The sequence below is a fragment of the Arvicola amphibius genome, chromosome 3 (assembly GCF_903992535.2).
Source record: "Arvicola amphibius chromosome 3, mArvAmp1.2, whole genome shotgun sequence".
Classification (NCBI taxonomy): domain Eukaryota; kingdom Metazoa; phylum Chordata; class Mammalia; order Rodentia; family Cricetidae; genus Arvicola; species Arvicola amphibius.
Window position 1 is genome coordinate 64,279,519 of NC_052049.1, and position 25,229 is coordinate 64,304,747.

Here is a 25,229-nt window from a genome sequence, read left to right on the forward strand (position 1 = left end):
ATGTCAGACACACAAGGGCCACCAAGGGAAAAGCTGCGCCCCCATCAGCAGCAGCCAGGCCAGCGTCCCCTGGCAAGTGCTGGCCTGTTCCTATCTCCTCAGGCCACTGCTGCCTCCCCATCCATTTCTTAGACAAAGCCCTGCAGAATCCATGACACATGGTCTTTCATAAAAGCCACCAGCTCTTACTGAAGTTCACATCAATAAACTGAGACTAATAATAGAAAGTAGAACTTTCTTTGAAATTGAGTTCAATTTTTTCCTTGAAATTTATACTTTTATGTGCTCTATTTTAAATAAGTGTGTAACTGTGTTTTATGGTTGTAACTTATATTGCAGAATTAGCCACCTTTTTCTATTTAAAACTCAATAAAATTTTTGAGAATTTTTATATAGAAAGTGCAATCTTCGGGTTAACATAACATATTCTTTTGTTAGTGTGTATGGTTAGTCCTCAAAACTCAGGCAAAATCTACTCGTATACTTTCTTCCCTGGCATCATTGTCCTTTAAAATCAGTATATCATTTGCTTTAGCATACTGCCTAGCAATGAAGCTCATTTATTTGTTTTCAAGAACATTCCTTGTTGTCTTTGTTATCATTTAGGATAAAACTAAAAATCCACTCTGCTAGATAACTGAATGGGTTGGGGGGATCAGTATAAAACCATAAAGTAATGTAAAGATTTATTTATTAATTCAGTAGTGATGGTTAATCTTCATTGTCAACATGACGAGCTTAAGAATTACCATGGCCTCATCCAGGCGGTGATGGCACACACCTTTAATCTGAGTACTCGGGAGGCAGAGGCAGGTGGATCTCTGTCAGTTCGAGGTCAGCCTGACCTAGAGAGAGAGTTCCAGGACAGGCTCCAAAGTTACACACAGAAACCCTGTCTCAAACAAACAAACAAACAAAACAAAAAAAAACACCATGGCTTCACACCTGTGAGTGACTGTTTCCTGAAAGATTAAATTGTGTGGAAAAAACCCCACTAATATTGGGGGAGGCCCAGGAGAGTAAGTATTGAAGATCTACATTTTATGAAGACAGTACTCACCAGTGGTCAGTGTAAACTATTAGGTAATGTCCATCAAAGTGATGGAATTGAGAATTTATAAGCCATACCCAAGGAAAAATACCTGAGGGGAGAGGGGGAAGGTCACCACTCAAAATGGATGTAGCCATCCCAGGAATGTGGGTCTGGCTGGAATAAAAGGCAGAAGAGGAGGAAGTTACTTTCTGAGGCAACCTGGCTTCACTTCCTGCCCATCATATGTAAGCTGTTCCACCTGCCTACCACGCTGTGAACCCTGAGAGTCCTGCCAAGGTTAGGAAAGCAGCCCTCCCCTGAAGTTTCTTCTGCCAGCAAGTCTTGTAACATGGTCACAAGCATAAATCAGTGCTGTGTAGAGATTGCCATAATCGCTTCATTTATGGAAGATTAAATTCAGTAAGCAAGGTACAGTTTATGAAATGGAAATGCAAAAAAAAAATGAGTTTAAAAAGGTGAGGTGTGAAAGCATTTGTCTGGGATCTGCCATGAAATTTTCTCATCAGGTGAGATAGTTCATCAGAATACTGAGATGTTATGCTCTAGGTTTCAAATCATAGCTGTGACAGAGCTTTTAATAAACGTTGTCTATGCGCATGCATGTTTGTGTGTGTGTGTCTAGTGTCTATGTAAATGCATGTTTGTGCATGTATGTCTAGTATCTGTGCGATGTATGTTTGTGGGTGTGTATCTAGTGTCTGTGCAATGAGTGTTAGTGCACGTGTGTCTAGTGTCTGTGCACATGCATGCTTGTGTGCATGTCTACTGACTGTGTACATGCATGTTTGTGTATATGTGTGTCTAGAATGTGCAGGGTCTTTCAACTGCAGGGTAAATCTCCAGTTGGAGGACTAAACAAAACAGAAAACTGTTTCCTTCATGGATTTTATTAGTGCTATATGAACAAAAAGATATTCTGAGGTAATCTGCTTCATAGTTTAAATAATAGAAAATAAATATACTAATGGTATAAATAAAGGAGTAAGACAGACCAGCTAATGCTTTAAAATAAAAACTAAACTTTTATGAAAACTTTGATAAGTTAAAATATATTTACCACATGTGATACCTCTTTCACATAAATTGTTTACACTGAAATATACCCCAGAATATATAAGGCATACATTTTCACTAAGCATAATATACACATCAAAAATATAATTCATATTATACTTTTGTGTTGTACGATACCATTAGGGTGGCATCAAATGATGGCAATCTAATGTCACTTAGTGGTATGGGCCAACAGAATTTCAAGAACATGCCTAGTAGGCATATAAATGGAGAGCACTAAGGAAAAAAAATAGCCTTCTTGAATTACATACTCTATTCTAGCAGAGTAGTCAATTCCTGATGCCACAGAAGATAGCTGACATATTCTAATCAAAGGAAGCAAGGTATGTATAGTGAGAGGAGAATATGTCAGGGACTTAGAAGTCATGAATTGACAGTTTGTAAACTTATAACCCTGACACCAACCTGAAAACTTAATCACTATTGATTGGGAGGACTACCATGCAAATGCCCCCTCCTTGCATTGAATCATTATGGTGACTACTTGATATTTGCTCACTGAATAAGCTAATGATGAAATAAATCTACTTTGAACTCTGATTCAAGAATTGCAGGGTGAGGAGGCTTGCACTGCCAATTCTCAATGGTCTTCTGTATCTGAATATTCTCCTTTGAAATAGTTTAGTGAGCATTTTGAGATGAATTTTCTCTTCCACTTGTCTAAACGAGTAGGTATTAGATCCTAAGTAAACTACCCAGGACACATTGTATAATGGTAACTTGAGTGGGATGTGCTAATGGAGTTCTGAGTGATTAATCTGTATTTCCTTACTGTTTCTCAATTTTCTGTTACACTGCAAAGCATTTACACTCCTGATTCAGATTTTCCAGTTCTACGCTAACTGTGAAGAAAAAAAAGTGTATAAGCTAACAAGATTTTTTTCAAAACACAGTGCAAATTCTGTACCTGTACAAATTATAACGTTTAGTCTGCATCTCATGACTCTTACATCAAAAGCGATGAGTAAGTTCTTAGAAGTTTTCAATGCACATGTTTGAGAGGAAGCAGTTCACCATTATTCAGGTTTTCAAACATGTGCACCTGTCCAGATATGGCTCTTAACTGCCCCATGAAGTATTTGCTTTGCTGATATAAATATTATATAAATATTATATATATGCTTTATTCATGGCTCAGAAAAGTTTTATCTGACTTCTAAAAATTTGCACTGCTTGAAACAAGATTGCCTGCATTGACATACAACTTTAAAAATATTTATGTCTATGTCTCAAATCCAGGGCATGTGTCTCCTCTTCTGTTCCCACCATACTGTTCAAAACATAGAATAGATCTACAGGGAAGAAAGAAGCATTTTGGGCAATGATGCAGAACTATCTCTATAATGCATCAGTGAATTGTACAGCTGTAGGCTCATGAGTAGCCATTTCAGTGTCAAGTGCATGGCCTGGCAATCAAGAGAGCTGTCTCCATATACACGGTATTGCAGTACAACACAGTGTTTCTGTTCTTTATGAAAAATGTGCCCTTGCTGTCCAGTTAAAGTAAGAAAATTTGAAGCAGAAAGGCATAGAATTTTAGATAATGCTTTGAAGAAAAAAAATCAATAAAATTTAATCCAGTTCATATATTTTGGCAAATGTGAATTTGTAAAGTTTTTTAAGGCTTTCATCATGGAGAAAACTGTTCTTTTAGGCTTCCACACTTTTTAAATCTGTATGTAAGTTACACCAAATACTTTGATACGTTTACAACTTTGGATTCAGTCTTAAATACCTGACAATGGGGCAAACACTGTAAAAGACAGAGGCACACTATTTCTTTCAAAATCTCAAAATGAAATTGGAGAGGAAACTATTGGAGCAAAGACTTGTTAATGGATTAGGTCAGGCAATAGATGACTGCTTCAGAAACAGGGCTCCATGGGAGTATATGAGGTGATAGTTTCCTGGGATACAATAAATAAAAACAGCAAGATAATCCTCATCATTTGTTGATATAGCAATTCAAGGTAGCACAACCACTTATAGATAAATATTTCCAAAAATGAACAAATTCATACATAAGAGCCTAGCAATTCTCTGTGGCCTAAGAATTCCACTGCTAGTCTATTGTACAATGGAAATGTACATAAATATGCTCACCAAGGATATAGATTAGAATGTCCATAGCTGATATCTGTGCCTATCAAGAAGAAATATATTTAAATATGGTCAATTTTAGCTGTTTCTACAATGTAATACAGCTACAGTATGACCATGATGTTGGAATATTTTATCCTCCTCTAGAGGTGCTGTCCTAGGAACTTGAGAATGTGACAAAGTACAGTAGTCTATGTGAGAAAAGTGGCTCCTGAGGTGATGGCATTATGGGTTACAGCCTAGACCCAGGTCTTGCTTGGTTTCTCTGTTTCCTATCTGTAGGGCTATGACTACTCCGTCACCGTGTTGTCTTTGCCTGACGGACTGTGAACCAAAACAAATACATCCTTTAAACTGATTTTCCCGGATATCTGCCCACAGTGATGAAAAGGGGTCACTAAGACATAAATTATTTTTGGAGAATTACATAAATTATTCTGATCGCTACAGTGATAAATCTAGTCATAGAAAAAAGCCTTCAAAATTGATTTGTAAAAGAAATATGGAAGAGTTCGGAGCTGGTGACTAAGAAACCTTATATTGGTGTTGTCAGAGTTTAGTGAACTATCCTGGTAGGAGTTCTCAAAACCAGAATGCAGTACAAAAATAAAAACCCAGAGACAGATATTGGAGTTCAACCTGAAGATCAGAAAAGCAAAGCAGCCAAGCCACTAGAGAGCTCCTACCTCTATGAAATCTTCAGACTAAAAGAGTGAGTTCCTGTCTCCTCCTGCTTTATATTCCTCTCTAGTGCTGGAATTAAAGGCATATAGCCTCTATGGCTAACTAGTGTGGAACAGAAGGCCTCTACTGAGCACTGAACTAGAGACCACCAGTCCTCCTTAGCTTTCTGTTGCTGTGATGACACACTGACCAAAACAACCTAAGGGAGAAAGGGCTGTCTTTCATTTATACAAGTAGTAAGTCATAATCTGTCACTGAAAGAAGTCAAAAGTAACTCACGGCATGAACTGAAGCAGAAAGCATGGGGGAACAATTCCTACTGGCTTTTTTCCATGGCTGGATCAACTTGCTTTCTGATACAATCCAGGACCAAATGTCTAGGATGGCATCACCCACATCAGTCTGGATGATTAAATCATTAATTAATGATTAATGAAGAAAATGTTCCAGTCACACCTATAGGACAATATGATGGAAGCTATTCCTCAACTGACACTCCCTCTCCCCAGGTTACTCTAGTCAAGGTGAAAAAAACTTAAATTTTTAATAAAAAAAATGAGAAAAAAAATTAAAAAAAAGATTTGACAAAAAAAAAATAAAAACCTTAACAGTACAACACCATACAACGGTCTGTCAAAGAATCCCTTGCTTTCTGTCTGTATCTTAAGAAATGGAATGAAGCTGAGATTAAAGTGATGGACAAATTTGTTTGGTGACAGAAATTTCAAGACCCCATAACATTCAGGCTATGGGATGGTTATCTCTCCTACGTTTAGTGAGATTTAATGCTGAGAATTCAAAGTGAAAATGAAGCAGAAAAATGAAAGAACCTTGATCTTGGTCAAAGCTGCAGATAAGGCACATAAGGAAAATGTGGCTGAGATGGGCAAAGAGAGTTCTGCTATTAAAACTAATTATAATAATTTGCATTGAGATCATTGGATAAGTGACTAAAGGCTAGATCCTACTCATTAAATGCTCACGCGTGTGACAATTCAAAGACAGTAGAAAATTTACATTTGCACAAAAGTGCATAAATATATAATGTTTTCAGCATCCTGCTCCAACGGAGATATCTAGGGACATTTCTTTCCCAACTTGAGCCAGGCAGGCTACCATGAGTTATGGTTTTCTATGGTCCAAGGGAGTCAAGTTACATTTCTAGCTGCCAGCAAAAATTCGTGTTGTCTTTGTGATGCTTCTTTTCTGGGAGTCACCCAAATTCTGGAAGGCCACTGAGGCAAAACAATGTGCAGTAGGTTTGTTTATCCAGAATGGAGCTGCTGAGCCACAAAGCTGTGAAGGTGAATGTTGAGATCAGTCTGCCCTGCTCTATGCTAGTGCATATTTTGCAAAATGGCAATTTTTCAGGGTAGGTGTCTCCATTGTGTAAGTATGGTTCAGCTCCACTTTTGGTGCAAATACCAAGACGAATGATTTTGCACCTCCTTGTGCATACAATAGCACCGCTTGTACAGCACCTCATATGAGAAAAAGATTGATAAAAAACAAACATTACTAAATGTAAAAGGAATCACCATACAAATTTTCAAAGTAGATTGGATATAATCATAGTAAAATCAATCAATGAAACTTGGACTGAGACTATATCACACACACCAAATCAAGGAAGAATCCAACATTCCCACCTCAATTAAATAAAGAGGAAGGAACCTAAAATTGCAATGATAATGGCGCCCACTTATGTATTTTCTGATCACTCAGTATGTCCAAGAAGAGAGCATCAAGCAGAACATTCCTGTCTTCCCTAAAAACTTTATTTAGCTCAGCTTGGCCTCTATTGCTGACAAGGACTACCCAAATTGTTGTCTCTTCATCTATCTGCCTGCCTGGACCTGGATCTATACCTTGCCTCCAAGGTCTTGGAGTTCTGTACATTATCTGTGTCTCCTTCAATATCCCACATCCTACTTACACACTTTAACTGAACACCATCACTCCATTGCCTGACTGCAGGTCATTCCAGCAGCTTCCCTGTGAATCACCTTTAAATCTGCTTCAGCTCCCTTCCTCTGCCTACAGTACAGTTTCCTGGAATTCTTTAACTCTCCTACGGAGTCTTTAATGTTCCTGTAGCTATTCTGCAACCTACACATATACATAAATGAATGGATAGACAAACAACTATAGATATAAGACAAGTAGATGGTGTATGTAATTATTATATGATGAGTAATGTGTGACCATTTAATGTTTTTAATAAGATAATAAGAGACCTGCATTTGCAAATGGCCAGCTATCAAGGGAAACTGGGATTATATTACACCTAACTTCTTTGCAACCTATGCCCTCTTTCCCTGGCACCTAATAAATGCTCAAGAAAATCAGATCTCCCTAATCTAGGAATGAAAACTTATAAGCATGAGTTTAATAAACTTTTTTTATAAACTTTCTCAGGCTTGCTATGAAAAATTCCCTAATGTGCCTAGTATTTCATGAATGACTTACTAATATTTATAATAAAAAACACATAATTCTTCAAAGTATTAATGATTTGAACGTAGTGTCTATCACAGGCCCAACATTAGGTCTCTAGCTGGTGGCCCTGAAAGTTGAATCTTACTGGATGAAGCGAGTCATGTGACTGGGAGGGCCTTAAGAATTTATTGCCTAGAACAGCTGACTTTCTGTTCTCTCTCTGGTGCCTGTTGATGCAATGTAACCAGTCTCCTGATGCCATGGCAACCTGCCAGGATGGATAATGTCCCCTTATTCTGTTAGGGAAAATAAGTTCTTCTTTATGTTGCCTTTGTGAAGTGTTGTAATAGAAATAAAAGTGACTAATGATTAATAATTAGAAAACATCTATTTATTCTTATTTGTTGAACTATAATATTTGTGCATATTTTGAGCCACAATGCAATGTTTTAATTCACATATATTCTTAATAATGGTCAACCCAAGGTAGTAAGCACATATGAGCTTAAAATGTTGCATTTCTTTATTGTAGATTTCTTCAAATTCTTCTTTTTTTAAAAGTGAAATGTGCTATTGTTGATTATAATTTAAATTCTTCATGTGCCAAAGAACACTGGAATTTAGCACTCCCACAAAACAATTACAGTGTACCCTCCTTACTGACTCCTAGATACCTCATTCTTTAGTAACATTACTCTGCTTTATCTCATAATAAATCATTTTTTAAGATTTCCCCTATAAAAGAGATCACGTTGTACTCCTTCTTCTATGTTTGATGTATATGACAGTGTTTTCTGTATTCATCCATAAGCTGATAAATTAGAAGATTGCATTTGTTTTATATCTGAGTAGAACTATGCATATTCTAACACATTTTTCTTATCTATGCAGTTGTTGTGGATATTAAGCTTAATCATGCCTGGCTGATGTGAACAGTGCTTCAACAAGCATAGAAGTGTACATATCTTGTCAATATGTTGATGTCATTGCCTTTCTTTACATACCTAGTGGTTGCTGAACCACAAAATGGTTCTACTTTTCTCTTTTTTCCTTGTTTTTAGACAAATCCATACTGTTATCCATACTGGCTGCATTAATTTACATTTCCACTGGAAGAGCTAAATATTATTCATTCTACATCATTCCTAGCACCTGTTATTTTCTATGATTTCTTAAAAATTATTTTTTATTATTAGTTTTTTTGATTTCAGCCATTCTGACAGGTGTAAGATGGTATCTCAAAGTTGTTTTGATTTGCATTTCCCTGATCGCTAAGGAGGTTGAGCATGACCTTAAGTGTCTTTTGGCCATTTGAACTTCTGTTGAGAATTCTCTGTTCAGTTCAGTGCCTGTTTTTTAATTGGGTTAATTTGCATTTTAAAGTCTAGTTTCTTGAGTTCTTTATATATTTTGGAGATCAGACCTTTGTCTGTTGTGGGGTTGGTGAAGATCTTATCCCAGTCAGTAGGTAGCCTTTTTGTCTTAATGACAGTGTCCTTTGCTTTACAGAAGCTTATCAGTTTCAGGAGGTCCCATTTATTCAATATTGCCCTTAATGTCTGTGCTGCTGGGGTTATATGTAGGAATTGGCTCCTGTGCCCATGTGTTGTAGAGTACTTCCCACTTTCTCTTCTATCAGGTTCAGTGTGTTCAGACTGCAAGGGGTGTGCCCACCCACTGAGACGGTGGGGCTGATCTAATGGGAACTCACCAAGGCCAGCTCCACTGGGACTGAAAAAGCATGGGATCAAACCGGACCCTCTGAACGTAGGGGACAATGAGGGCTGACTGAGAAGCCAAGGACAATGGCACTGGGTTTTGATCCTACTGCATGTACTGGCTTTGAGGGAGCCTAGTCTGTTTAGATGCCCACCTTCCTGGACCTGGATAGAGGGGGGAGGACCTTGGACTTCCCACAAGGCAGGGAATCCTGACTGCTCTTTGGACTGGAGAGGAATGGGGAGGAGAGTAGGGGGAAGGGGAGGGAAATGGGAGGTGGGGAGGAGGCAGAAATTCTTAATAATAAAAAATTTTAAAAAAATTATTTTTTATTTGTTGCGATTGTAATATAATTACATCATTTCATCCTTCCCTTTTCTTATTTCAAATGTGCCCTTACAATCTTTCTAGTACTTGGTCTCTTTGTCTATTAATCACTGTTGCAGTATGCAAATTGTTTTTTTTTCTTTGTGGATTTTGACAATAGATACTCTCACTGGGGTCAAGTGTGTGACAGATAACATTGACTGATGAACTTGAAAGGATCTAGAAGCAACTAGACAATGGGCTTCTGGAGTTGCTTACAAAGGGCTATCTTCATTATATTAATTGAAGAGAGAACACCCACCCTGATAGTGGCCAGCACCATTCCTTAGGATTAACTCCTGGACTAGGTAAAAAGGAAAAGACTTGTTGAACATGAACATTTATCTTCCTCTGCTTTCTGTCGTGGATGCAGAGAAATCAGCTTGCTCAGGCTTCTACTCCTGTTTTTCCCACCATGTTAGAAATACTTTCTGTCATTAATACAGTATAACCAGCTTCCTCATGCTTGTATTCATGACTTTCCAACCATGTTGGGAAGCACCCTCAAACTGGATACCAAATTAAACCTTGTCTGTTTTCATTTGCTTTGCCCAAAATATTTTCTCAAACAATGAGACAAATAACTAAGCCATAAAATTCAGCTCATTGTTCATATGCTTTTTCCAAATAATGATATTAAAATGTTTTCATCTATCTGTGGGACCTTTGCATATCATCTGAATTCCCAAAGCTCGGGAAACATCACAGAAGAGTAAATTAAAAAATGAGGATAGGAAAGAATGCTGTGGAATCTGAACATGACACAAGTGTTACAAAGTGGATTTCAGCAGCTGACCTTCACGAGAAAAAGTGAATTCAAATTCCCAGCATGGGGAAGATAAGGGGTCCCAATGCCAACTCCAGCTGAGGATTTAATGGTGGTCAGAGACGCTGAGGAAAAGAACATTACTAATTTTGGATGGGGTCATCTACTTGTAGGTTGCTCTTGCCCTATTGGATGTCAAATGCATGCCCATAGGAAGAGCACTACCTAAACTTAGTTACTTTTTTCACATTTTCTTGGTCAACTCTTTTTGGGCATGCCAAACAAAACAAACTCTATTTCCTTTGTGCTTTGTTCTGTTGTTTCATTTTGGCATTTGTCTTCTTGTTTTGTGTTTGCTTTTATTTTTATATTTGCTTTTTCTCCTTTTTTGTTTTTTAAAGAGTGAGAGGGATAGTATATGAAGTTGTGTGGGTAGCGAGGTGGAGAATATCTGGGAGGAGCTGCATGAGGGAGAAACATGATAAAATATGCTGTAGGAAAACATGGCTTTCTTCATAGATTTGGCAAGTGGCAGACTACCCAGGATCCAGTGTGTGGTCCTAAATCATGACACCGGCAGTACCAAGTATATTTGGTGGGCTCAGAAAACAGAGTCCATGAAGTGGAGAGAGGAAAGTGATAAAGGGTAGAGGAGGAACTGTAGGGGAGAGAGCAATAACAATCATAATCATGAATAATAATATTTTCTCCAAAAGAACAGGAAATTAAGTTGGGAGGGGCACAGAAAATATGTGAATGTAGGATCTGAATGAAGAGAATAGGAGAAGCTATGGCCTAAATTCATTTCATGCATATATGAAATTTCAAAAATATTATTTGATATTGCTAAATTATACCTAATTGTTTCAAATATATATCAGATTCCAATAACTAGTAATTATTTCCTTTCTATAGTTGATTTTAATAGATAGAGCAGTATGAATATTAGAAGTTTATTTTATGATAGCTTGTATACTAGACCTAAATTGACTTGCATAATTACAGAGACAAAAAGGTCAACGTCAGTACTCTGCAAGTTGGAAAACCAGTAATACTGGTGGAATACTTCTGGCTACATTCAAAGTCTGAAGTCCAAAAATGTTGAAGGAAAGAGGTGCATTCATAGATCAAGGGGACTGAAAATTATTTCTCCCTTGTCCTTATTTTATTTGGACCTTCAGTGGATAGAATACTGTACACCCGTTTTGATAATCTTTTCTAAGATTACCGATGCAAACCTTAATATCTTTCAGGAAAAACTCATTGACATTACCAAAAATAATATTTACTGCTTATCTAAATACTCCTTACTCCAGCCAAACTACACAAGAATTTAAATGTTGATCTGGGAAAATGTTCTGATATGTTCCCACAATATATACTATATTTCTTATATAAGGATTACTCTAACTTTAGTGAACTTGCTTCACCTTTTATACAATGCATGTTCTTCAAATTTTCTGTATTAATAAATATGGGAGAAATCTCCACTATAAAATATGCCTTTCTCACACCAAAAGAGAAGAAATAATCCCATCTGCAAAATAGAGTTGAGGCAAAGAACATGCCAGTACACAGGCTGTGTTGACGTCGGGTTTCTGTCCCTCCAGTCTTCCAGTGAATTTTATTCACTGACTCATAATCACCACCTATTGTTCAACCTAATATAACCATTTAGATTTTACCACCTCATTGTTCACTGAATTCTCCTAAGTACTTGCAAAACATTTTATGAGTATCAGGCACACTGGTGCATGTGAGTTTCTTTTCTCTTATAGATAAAAAAAGGTATAATAAATAGATTTTTAAAGGGAAAACTATACTAAGGAGTTATAAATCCTACACAGGAAGGGAGATTAAAAAGTAAGGAAGTGCTGCCATATTTAAAGGTTACAACAGTGTGCAATGGGGATCTATTTTAATGGGAAACACTGCCTAATACACAGGAAGCCTACTTCGATCCCCAGCTGTATTTGCCGGATTTTAGTAAATTCTCACTCAGTCTGCCTACTCCAACATAGGAAGGGCTACATGCTGAATTCTGAGAAGACTGAAAATTCCCAACGAAGGAACAGACAGTGAGGCACAGGCTCGGCGAGCAAACCTTGGCTCCAGTACTTCAGATGCAACCCCAGGCTGGCGAGATGGCTCAGCATTTAGGAGCACTGACTGCTCTTCCAGAGTATTCCGGTTCAATTCCCAGCACCCACATGGGTGATTACAATTGTCTGAAACTCAAGTTCCAGATGATCTGACACCCTCAGACAGCCATACTTGCCGGCAAAAACAATAATAAAAAAATTATTAAAACAAAAGGTGATGCCACCCTGATCTGTGGGGCAGGTACCTGACTGAAGAGTTCATGACTTTTACACTCTTGTTCCCAAGTTCCCTCTGCCTCCTCCACAGGCTGAAAGAAAAAAAAAAATGTTAGTAAAAGCAGCCAGTCTCACCTGAGTGACTGTGAATTCCTGTGCTGAAATTTTTAGTGTTTTACCAAAAAAGAAAGTTGGTCATCTTAAAAGTACATAAACTCCAGCACTATTTTGAGTGAGGGTGAAATGGAACCTTGTGTGCTCACTGCGGAGTTTGCAGCATTTGACAAATTGTAATTCTGTTCTTTGCAAACTTCTAAACACTTCCTGCTAAGTGACAACAAGCTTCAGCAAGTTTCCACAAACCTTCTGCAGCTTCTTCATCTCCCTATAAAGAACAGATGCCTCTGAGGGGCTGCTGTGAGCTCTTCTGTTCTCCGCACAATATGTACATGTACAGAAAGGAATTCACATTCAATGAAAACGTGATAGCCAAGGCCTCCAGAAAACACTGCCAGTGAGTGCATGGCATCCCAACAGCTGGTCTGGATCAAGGGCTCTCTGTCAATCAGGGAGAAATGTGACAGACTTGTGACTTTGTGTCAAAAGTGACACAATTTACAGTTTGAATGAATCACATCAATAGCAAAGTAGTTTATGTTGTTAAAATACACAAAGATGCTCCAGTTTGTTTTCTAACAAGTTTAATAAAATGAATGTTTATTTTCATATTTAATATAAAATTAATATATATTAATATAATATAAAATGAATGCATATATTTCATATTTAATATAAAATAAATGTATATTTTCATATTTAATAGTAGAAAACCTGAAAACTTAGGTAAATTTCTAGTCATTTTAATGTAAATTATTAGGGTAAACCATACGCCTGACATTATTTCTTACCATGAGTATCAATTTCAATAAACTCAACTAAAATCCCCAGTGTGTTCTGGGAAATTTGGTAAGCTTACTATACACTTGATTTTTAAGTTGGATTTTATGTAAGCTTACATACAAAAATATAAATCTATTTATTCTCTTTACAGGTAGAATCTTGTCCATATGTAAATAAATTTAGCAACTTTTTACATGGACTTTTATTTTCTTTTTTCCAATATTCTTCCAAAAAACTTATTTTAGACTTGTTCATTCTTTGATACTACAAAAAGTTTAATATTTTATAAAAGAGTGATTTCTATTCTTGCCCCCGGGATTGTGATCTGAGAATTTGATTGTCATCACTGTCACAGACACAAGTTATTAGGGTTCTTCCTTGGAATCAAAGCAGGAATCTCAGCTGGAGACCCTAAGCAACAGTTAGAGTCAGAGAAGCACATGGAACACCGAAAAATGAAAGAACAAATAGGTAAGAAACTTAAGAGGACTATACAAACATTAAAGCAGGAAAGACATGTAACTTTATGGTAACTAAAAGAGTTCCAAATATATTTCTTTAAGCAAGGAATAAAATTATAGAGAGGAATAAAGAATTCCAATACAAAGTTAAAGGAAGAGAGAGTTTACTGAAAAACAGGGAAATGTCTGTTAAATATACATTTTAGAGAGAGATAAGAACTAGAGCAGACAATGGGATCATGAAAATAATCAAATTACATGACACACAAGTGCTTTAGACAGTGTTCTATTGTTGCAAAGAGAAACCCTGACCATGACAACTCTTAAAAAGGAAAGCATTCAATTAGGACCTGTGAAGAGTTTCAGATGGTTGTCATGTGTCATAATGGTGGGGAGCACAGTGGCACACAGGCAGACATTGTGTTGGAGAAGTAGCTGAGAGTTCTACATCTGCATTGGCAAGTAACAAGAAAAGGGAGAGCCACTGGGCCTGGCTTGGACTTCTGAAACCTCAAAGGTCACCCTGAGAGACATACCTCCTCTAACAAAGCTACACCTCCATATGCTTCTTACTAGGGCAACTCCCTAGTGACGAAGCCTTCAACTTCAATTATATGAGCTAATGGAAGCTATTCTTATTAAAACCATTACAGACATATGCATAAATATTAGAGCAAAATCCATTATTAGCATGCTAATTTAAAAATAAAGTTCATAAAGGCACATATCACTAATATTACGCTAAGTAAATTTATGTATAATATGTGATGCAAACACACATATATTACAACTGATGCCACTTAATTTCATGGTTTGATATAAAGTGATAGATATGGTTTTCTTAGACAACACATTACATCATTACATGTAAAATGTGATGTATTCTTGGTACCCTCTATAAGATTTTCCCTATACTGAGCTTTTATAGTTGACATCTTCTAGACTGAATTTATATTTCTCAATTATAGTTAATATTTGAGTTCTAAAACTTTGTCATCATTAATTACTTATACTAATGCAAGTAGTAAGCTTAGTAAATATATGGGAATCTTAAGGTGATAAAATTCTGTTTCATGTGATCCATGCTATTTTCAAGCTTAACCTTCTTTCAGGCTACTTTTCATCATCTATAAAATGGGCAGATGAGGGTACTTGACTCCAAGTAATTATGAGAACTGGATGAATTAAAGACTAGCACATGGCAGATATTCAATAAGTGTTAGTAGTAGTGTGAGATGTTCTGGCTTCTCAAATACCACAATTCATTTATTATCCAAACCAGGACTCTTCTAAAACTGAAATCAGGCATGATTAATACCTTCATGAGATCAAAAGAGAAAATCTGAATAGCTCCAGGATGTTGTTGGTCCTAATGGCTCCCTTTGTGAGGGGATGAGAAGACTCGGCATCAAAGGCATAGACACCAGGAGTCAGATAAAGGTAAACAGCAAACTCATTTATGTAGTAATGAGGAGAGCTTTTCTGATTCGTTGATATTGTGTGGTCACCCCTCATTGACTAGGCACAAAAAGGACCTCTGACAGTGCCTGTTGCTAGACCGTCAGGCAGACTCCAAGTTGGTTCATCTCTTGGCCTTGTAAGCTTTATCTTCCTACATATCCCTTCTTTTTTATTTATTACATAGGCACTCAGCAGGAACCAAAGTTCTTCACTTACTCCTTCTTGACCCCACCTCAGGAGGACTCAGCAACTGAGCTGTGCTTGTCTTAGATTGGCCTACTGAACAAGTTCTTACCTTTCATTGACTATTAGACCTCAAAAAAAATTCATTCCTGGAGAGCTGCCAGGGTGGGGAAAATAGTCATTAGCCTTTTGAATTTCAAATACTAAGGCATGCATAGCCTCCTGCTTTGGGCTGCATGAAGGATGCCTAATGGTTACTAAATTAACACCAGGATAGTAAGTTGTGTTCTCTGCTGCCAGGTGTGGTTGAACATGCTGCAGGAGACATTTAAAAAGAATAAGGATTAACAATACCACCCTGCCAATTAAGGTGTATGTGAGCATTCAGGAGAGATTAAATAGCCATTTTATACTATACCAAAGCTTTTTGTAAATTATATCTACCCTCAATGTCTTAGTTAGGATTTTTATTGCTGTGAATAGACGCTATGACCATAGTAACTCTCATAAAGAAAACATCTAATTTGGGTTGCTTCTCAGTCAGATTTCATTGTCCTCCACGTTCAGAGATCTGGCTTGATCCCATGCTTTTTCAGTCCCAGTCTAGCTGGCCTTGGTGAGTTCCCATTAGACCAGCCCCACCATCTCAGTGGGTGGGCGCACTCCTCATGGTCCTGACTTCCTTGCTCATGTTCTCCCTCCTTCAGCTCCTCCTTTGGGCCTTGGGAGCTCAATCCTGCACTCCACTGTGGGTCTCTGTCTCTATCTCCATCCATCGCCAGATGAAGCTTCTATGGTGATATGCAAGATATTCATCAGTATGGCTATAGAAAACGGCCATTTCAGGCTCCCTCTCCTCACATGCCCAAGGAACTAGCTGGGGGACATCTCCATGGATACCTGGGAACCCCTCTAGAGTAGAGTGAAGTCTCTTGCTAAACCTAAAATGGCTCCCTTATTTAAAATATCTTCTTCCCTGCACCCCTATCCACCCTTCCTCCCTCCCAACCATCCCATTCCCACAGGGTCTCCCCATCATCCCCTCCTCACTTTTCTATCCACATCTCCCCATCACCCCTTACCACCACCCCACCCCCACCCCCAAGATCCCAATTTTTGCCTGGCAATCTAGTCAACTTCCAATATCTAGGAGGATAACTATATGTTTTCCTTTGGGTTCTCCTTCTTATTTAGCTTCTCTATGATCAGGAATTATAGGCTCACTGACATTTATTTATGTCTAGAATCCACTGATGAGTGAGTACATACCAAATTCATCCTTTTGGGTCTGGGTTACCTCACTCAGGTTAGGGTTTTCTATTTCCATCCATTTGCATGCAAAGTTCAAGATGTCATTGTTTTTACCGCTGAGTAGTATTCTAACATGTATATATTCCACACTTTCTTTATCCATTCTTCCATTGAAGGGCATCTAGGTTGTTGCCAGGTTCTGGTTATTACAAATAATGCTACTATGAACATAGTTGAACAAATGCTTTTGTAGTATGATAGGACATCTCTTGGGTATATTCCCAAGAGTGCTATTGCTGGATCCTGGGGTAGGTTGATTCTGAATTTCCTGAGAAACCACCACACTGATTTCCAAAGTGGTTGCACAAGTTTGCATTCCCACCAGCAGTGGATGAGTGTGCCCCTTACTCCACATCCTCTACAGCAAAGGCTATCATTAGTGTTTATGATTTTAGCCATTCTGACAGGTGTAAGATGGTATCTCAAAGTTGTTTTGATTTGCATTTCCCTGATTGCTAAGGAGGTTGATCATGACCTTAAGTGTCTTTTGGCCATTTGAACTTCTTCAGTTGAGAATTATCTGTTCAGTTCAGTGATCCATTTTTAATTGGGTTAATTAGCATTTAAAAGTCTAGTTTCTTGAGTTCTTTATATATTTTGGAGATCAGACCTTTGTCTGTTGTGGGGATGGTGAAGATCTTCTCCCAGTCAGTAGGTAGCCCTTTTGTCTTCTAAACTCTGCATCTTCATGTTGGATGCCAAAATGCTGTTCACACCTCCAACTCCTTTTAACTTTGTGACTAAAACACACTTCACTCTATTTGACTGGTTCCACTCCCTATTAGTAGCTTTCATCAGCAGGTATCCAGTGGCTCTGGCATCTCCAATTTCTTGGGGTCTCCAAGACAATTCAGGATTCAATTTCATAGCTTCATGCAATAGCCTGTCTAGGCCTTCATTCAGGGACACCCCAATACAAGCCTGGCCTCAGAAGTTTCCTTTAGTCACAGAGAAATATTCCATTACTCCTTTCTTCTATTTTTAATTCCAGAACCACATGGCTGAAGCTGTCAAGCTCTGGGGCTGGATCATTCCCCCTTGCTCAATTATATATTTCCCAGATTTCTGCTTTCACTGCCTAAGTTTGACTGTCCTTGAATTTGCTCTGTAGATCAGGTTAGCCTGAAACTCAAGAGATCTACCATCTCTGTCTTCCCTATGATGGGGATTAAAGCTGTGCATCATCATATCTGGCTCTACACTTTTCTTTAATTCCTTTTCACAAGTGGAAAACTCAGTTGGGTTGGATCTTGTCCTGACATCACCACTCCCTTTAATATGTTTCTTAATCTGTTTATTTCCTTGAACACAAGACGTAGCTTCATTCTACTTCCAAGTGCTCCTTTTCTCCTCTGCCTATTCCTTTCCATTATAAATCTTATAAGCATGAATAGTAATAACCATACAACAATCTATGCTGGGCTGTTTTGAGAGTTCCTCTAACAAAGGAATTAATCCAAATCTCTTCACTTTAGGGTCAGGCAAATTCTACAGACAAGGGCAAAAAGCAGCCACTTCTCTAAGATATAACAAGAATAATCTCTAGGCAACATACCAAAATTCTTCTCTGAAATCTCTTGAGCCAGGCCCCTCATTTCAATCACCCTCAGCACCACTGTCTTCCATGTTCCTACTAGAATGGCCCATTAGGCAGTGTTTAAAGCATTTCACTGCTTTCCTAAACCAAAGTACCAAAGTCCAAATTCTTTCAAACAAAAACATGGTTAGGCCTATCACATCAATAGCCCACTTCTGGTATGAAATTCTTGGCCTTAGTTAGGGTTTCCATTGCTATAAAGAGACACTATGATCATTTTACAAAAGAAAGCATTTAATTGGGATAACTTACAGTTCAGAGGTCCAGTTCATTACCATCATGGTGGGACATAACATCCTGTAGGCAGACATGGTTCTAGAGAGGTAACTGAGAGTTCTAATTCCCGCAGAGGCAAGAGGGAGTGGTCTATCTCACTCGGCATGGCTTGAACATATATGTGACCTCAAAGTCCACCCCTCCAGTGACATCCTCCAATAAGGCCATATCTACTCCAACAAGGGCACACCTCCTAATAGTGCCCTTCCCTTTGCAGGCTATTTTCTTGCTAACTACCACACTCATGTTGCAGAGACTAGCCAAATAATCCATGCAAACCCACAATTTATAAAATGTGCTGCAGAGAAGGCTACAGAATTCAAGTCCATAAGTCTGAAGATAGACATTTTGTCAAGAAGCAAGAAGTAGAGCCATTTTTACTGATTGCGCCTTTCTGGTGAAACAGATCCGTCTCTCCCGCTTTCATACCAGAAACATTTTATTAAAAAATATTACTTTGCTTAGTTCAGAAACGTCCTGTGTTCTCATACACTGCAATTACCTATAAAGGCATTTATGTTCCTCATTGAGCACAGAGTTTCAGCCCAGGGCTCCATTGTTACTTGAAAAGGAACTAGACGGAGTTGAGCCTTCAGACAGACTCAGTTTTTGGGGGAAAATAAGTAAAGAAAATAGAAATTAAATAATGTCAAAATATACCCTTCTACTAATCTATGTGTTGTGATGCCACTCAGCACTTCTGCCCAGAGATTCGAATTGGATTGATATCTGGCTTGGGGGCTATATTTTGCCATGTGTGTTTAATGTATTTGTATATCTAAGATGAGACATCTTGTGTGCTGGAGTCTACAAGTTGTTGAACCAGATAACCAGGGATGCTTCTTAAGCCTAAAGCCAAAGTCCTGAGAGGTAGGTGGACCTGCATTTCAGGCTAAGATAACATGATCATCTCTGTTTGAAAAGAGAGGAATCTGTCTTCATTATTTTCCTTGTATTGTCCCAGGGTTTAAAAAAATGCCCATCTGTTACAGTACAGTTACAATTTTAACTCATTCTTGCAAACAAAATGTTAATATCTTTCAGAAACAGTGTGTAGACACATTCAAAAAATATTTAGCTAAGTATCTGCACATGCCTCCATCTAGTCAAGTGGACGTATTAGAGTGGACATGCTCTGGGATCTAGAGAACTGACTCTCTTTCATGAAATGCAAAGCCATACTTCTGCAGCAATTAATATCAATCAAATATTGGATTCATCATCAAAGAAGTCAGTACAAAGATTAAACCTCCAGTTCCCAAGTAATCATAATAATAAAATAATAATAACAACAATAAAAGGCTAACATGCTTAAGGTTACATAACAGGAATACTCTTGAAAATGAATACACTAAGCACAGTATAGAATGGGTTTCCTAGATTACCACTTTTGATTACTAGTCCAAAGGAAAGAGTAAAACCAGGGTCATCAAGCCATCCTTTATTCACTCCCCACCCCATGATGCTAGTAAGGGTGAGGAGAAACTAACAGATGGCTACAAGAACAATAATATACAAACACACAAATACACATAAATACTGCAGTAAATTGTAGTAGAAAATAATAAAGATCTCTCTGAATAGAATAGAATAGTTGATGTTATTTCCTCACAAGCTCCTACACTTAAGGCTGAAACAGTGAATTTCGGGTTACCTGTTCTTGAGGCATATTTTTTGAAGAGTTCACCTGTTGTCGCCTGCCTTGTGGGAGCACCTGATGACCTGTGTCATTAGTCAAGGACTAGAATAGGAAACTTAGTTTACAACAGAAAACAGAGACTTGAAAATGGAATGGAAAACTAGTGGCCAAATACTTATTTATGAAGTGCTCTTTTATTTCCCCATATGAAATAAGGGCAGGCAGGGAACAACACAGACACAGTCCCAGCAAGCTTCTGTGAGAGGGAAGCGGAAGGCACACTTGCTCTCTGAGCAGGTGTCAGCTCCAGGATGGAGGTAATAGGACTCCTCCGGCAGCATTAGCAGGAACTCTGGAAGTGTCAGCCAGGCCGGTGCCTTTTGCATTCAGTCTCCTGTCACAGCTTCAAATGTGTGAAATTACCAAATTAGACAACGCCATGTGAAACTATGAATACTTTTCTTTCCTGTTTCTCATTGTTAGAAATTGCAATTGACCTGTATAAGTGATTTCTGCCCCGGTGCTTAAATAGCTGAGGTTTGATAAGAACTGTGTTCACAGATAATGAAGAAAGGGGAATTTGCTTCAGTAACTCGTGTGACAAAAATGTCAACTATGAAAAACATAACATTTTTATCCCTGAAACAAAATCATTTCTGTGTTTTCCCCTTGTTTGACATCATATGATCTACAAATCAGGTCTTGTCCAATGCTCAGGAAAACCTCATAGATTAGGAGATTGTTCCTCACCACGTAAATTGCACAACACCGAACCAAGTCTTCACCTCTTAGTAAGCAGATTTTTCTCTAGTTGTGACCTCCTCATGGTAGTAAGACAAGACATAAAGAAAATGTTACTCACTAAGATGGACTGATTCTAGGGAAGCCTGACTTACTTTGGTCCACTTTCTCTGGTTTGTGCTGTAAGGTAGGTAGTTCTGAATGTCAGCTTAGTGGTTAGGGCATCTTTCTTACTCCTATAAACTTTGGGTAAGACAGCTGCAGTTCTTAAGATTCTGCACTTTCTACATCAGCAAAACCCAGAGCCTTTGCTATGAAAGTGGTGTGATCCTCTTTAATCACAGTGTTATATAACTCTGCAGATTTGCCAAGGTGTAATGATGTTTAGAGGTGACAGCGAAAGCATCACATTTCCACTGAGCATTATACAGAGAAACTACGCATGGCAGAGGCTGAACTTCCATAAACAGTTAGTGGGAACATTATGGACTGTTTTTTCTCTACAGCAACTGAACAGAAATAGCTAGTTAAGAATTTGGTTACAAACTTGAAACACTGTTATACTCTACCTACTAAGCTGACATAATATAACTACTAAGCTTGCAAATAAATCATGTGTGCTCTCCATGAGTTCTTAGTACATTCATAGCATGGGCATTGAGGAAGGACTTAACAACTCAGACCGACTAGTACACTATCATTGATATTAGCTCATTTGAATAAAAAATAAACTGGTATGTGGGTACCTTCCAAATTCCCTCGAGTTATTTTCTTTTGAAATGTATTGATAATGACGCTAACATATTAGTAGAAATGCTTATATGATGTCTATAAAAATGAGCATTTCTCAAAGGATCCTTATGAAACAGATTAAGGATCAGAAATATATTCCTATGCATATAGGAAATGATGTCAGCATAAAAATTCCCCCCGCCCCAAAAAATGAAATTATGCAATAATCCCAGATAGCAGGGTAACTTCTGTTAGCAGATGGCAAGATGCTGAATGCAGTAACTATGACAAGGTTAAAGCACAGAGCACAATATCACACAAACATGTGAAAAGCCCTTGAGCAAAGTCACACATGTAAGCATAGAACATCGAACTCCAGGAGAGTGAGGAAAGAGCAGCGCAGGTTTGAAAACCAGGATTCATCTAATGAGATGTCTATACAGGGAGAAAGTAACTCATTCTCTTAGCTGACAAACGGGGCTGGGTGGGAATGTAAAAGGAAACAACCAATAGCGACTCTAGATGGTAACATAAAATAATTTTTTATTATTGAGAAATGAAAATCTCATCGGGTGGTGGTGGTGAACGCCTTTAATCCCAGCACTCGGGAGACAGAGGCAGGTGGATCTCTGTGAGTTCAAGACCAACCTGGTCTACAAGAGCTAGTTCCAGGGCAGGGGCACCAAAGCTACACAGAGAAACCCTGTCTCAAATAAACAAAACAAAAATAAAATTAAAAATTTCTTTTAAAAGGACTCAAAAACCTTAACCATATGAGGCTCATTTACAGCTGTCAGCTTGATAGCATTCTATTTGTTCTAACCAAGAGCTCCTTTGAATAAAAATACACCATTAAGAAAATAAAAGGCAGGGCTGATAGATAACTCAGTGTGTAAAAGTTATTGTTTCACAAGTTAGATGACCTGAGTTTACCCTGGAACTCGGGTGAAACCTCAGATGCATGGTAAAGGCCCAATGGATGTGGAGTTGTTTTTAATACAATTTTTTAATTTGTTCTTCTCCCATATATTATACTCCAATCATATTTTCTCCTCCCAGCCCCCACTCTTTGCCCGTCTCCTGGAGATCCTCTGTTGCCTTCAGAAAAGAGCAGACCTACCAGGGATATCACCTAAACACAGCACAGCAAAGATGTAACAACACTAGGCAAAACAACAACAAACACAGCAACTCTTCAAATATTAAATTCTTCACTCTTGTTGACTGCAACTCACTAAGGATCTCAGGCTTTATTCACTTCTAGTTCTTCTGCTGTTTCCATGTATGTGCTGTAACTTTCTCTACCCAAGTCTTGAGTTTCTCAGTCATGCTCTAGAGTTAGCATGAACTGCGTCCAAACTTCTAGCAAGGTTTGCACTTCAACCACAAATAATATATGTTCTTACTGAAAAAAAATGAGATGTAACAGTACAAACCTACAGTCCTGGGTCATTCTAGTGTTAAGATGGGAACTGAGACACAAAATCTTCTCATAGAGCGGTTAGCCTGGAGTAAATAGAAGCTAAACAATAAAGCGACCCACCTCCACAAGCTGGAAAGAGACAACCAACACACACACACACATACACACACACAGCTTAAAGAAAAATAAAATGAATACTATAGCCAGCAAGTAGGTAAAGACATTTGCCAAACATAAATTATTAAGAATGTATGTGTGTGTATATATGTTTAAAAGGTAATGTAAACTTACTAAATAAGTGTACACTTCCTAAAACAAAACACTCAAGTGGGTACCACATAAGTTTAACATAACACCAAGTGTTCTTATGTTCGTCACATTTCATGATGGAGGGAAATTTGACATTATTTAATGCTTATGGAAAGTCCTTATTTCAGAAGAAAGGTAATAGTAAAAATACTTCAGATCTTCATGCTGAATTGTGAACAGATTACTATGGTACAGACCAGAAACAACAAAATCTGCTCAAATATGCAACTAAATGTTTTGTAATGGCTCTCTTTGCATTAAACAAATATTCCTTGTTAAAATAGAACTGGGCATCTTCACTATAAGAAAGGGCTCAAATTTTTCTTGCATGTTTTTATATCCCTAGGACAGTTCTACTTTCATAGTACCATGGTTCAGGGAAAATACTGCACCTTTTTGGTAGAGCAGCTCAAAAAGCCTCTGAAAGTATGAGAAAATTGTATTCCTTAAAATAGCAAATGGACCCGGCCTTTGTGACATAATCATACTCAATGGAACTCTGGGAACATCTCTTTCCTCCCTCCACAGTGTGCAACTACACTCTTATGAATGACTTCTATTTCCTGTTCCTATAGCTGTAGAGCTGCGCCTGTTGGCATGGTCCACCAAATCTTAGCTTCCATTCTCATGGAAAAAGACAACTACATAACTCTAAAAGCTGCTGGATGCAAGTTCTCTCTGAAATGTCCTGAATATATGTACATTTCCTTAAGTAAATGACAGTACCTTAGAGCTGGTTTGGTCAGGTGCTAGGCAGGAAGGTCAGAGAAGGGTTAAGCATCAAAAGGAACACATTGATTTATTTCCATAGTGAGGGCATAAGCAGGCTTACTAAACACTGACAAGTAGACTCGCAAAGCCTTTTATGCCTCAGGGAGCTCACGAGGGGCTTAGTTACCTAACCAGAAGGGACCATAGTTGCTCTGTGCTGCTCATGACTAACATTTATCTCACTCATTACTTGTATTTAATAAGTGTCAACTTTATTTCTCCTTCATATTCCGAGAATACTCTCTAGTTCAGGGACTCAGGCTGATGAGTTAGTCTCTAGATGAAGCACTCTGCAGGTAAATCAAGCCAGACTCATCCTCAAAAGGGTTCATTAAGAGCTCAAATGTGTATGGCAGAAACTACAAATGCATAGCTTCACTTTGAGGCTGACACATTTAGAGGCATACCTATCTTTTAATTATAATTTTAAAAGAAGCTAAAAATCAATCTTCATATTTATTTGGGGTCAACAAATAAAAGGTATAACCACATTGGGGCTAAAAGACAAAGCACACAACTCAGCTTCCCCTCTACTTGACTCTGAAAATATTACAAAGCAATAAGCCTCCAAACAGTATGATATTTACATAAAGAGAATAACAGAAGACTTACCAGAATAAAAATGAAACAAAGTAGAGCCCGGGGAAGTAAGCCCATACATCTAAAACTAACTGATTAATTTTTTAAAAAGTGTTAAGAACAAACACTGGGAGGGAAAATGTCTTTTCTATAAATAATGCTGAGACGCTGAAGATCTATGTTCAGATGAATGACACTGCAACCCATCTCTTACCAGTCACGCATACAAATACAAACAGAATAAAGGGGTAGGTGAAATGTTTGAGATTATGAGGGAAACAAGTGGGTTGAAATTACAAGACCTTAAAGCACAGTAGGAGCAGGAA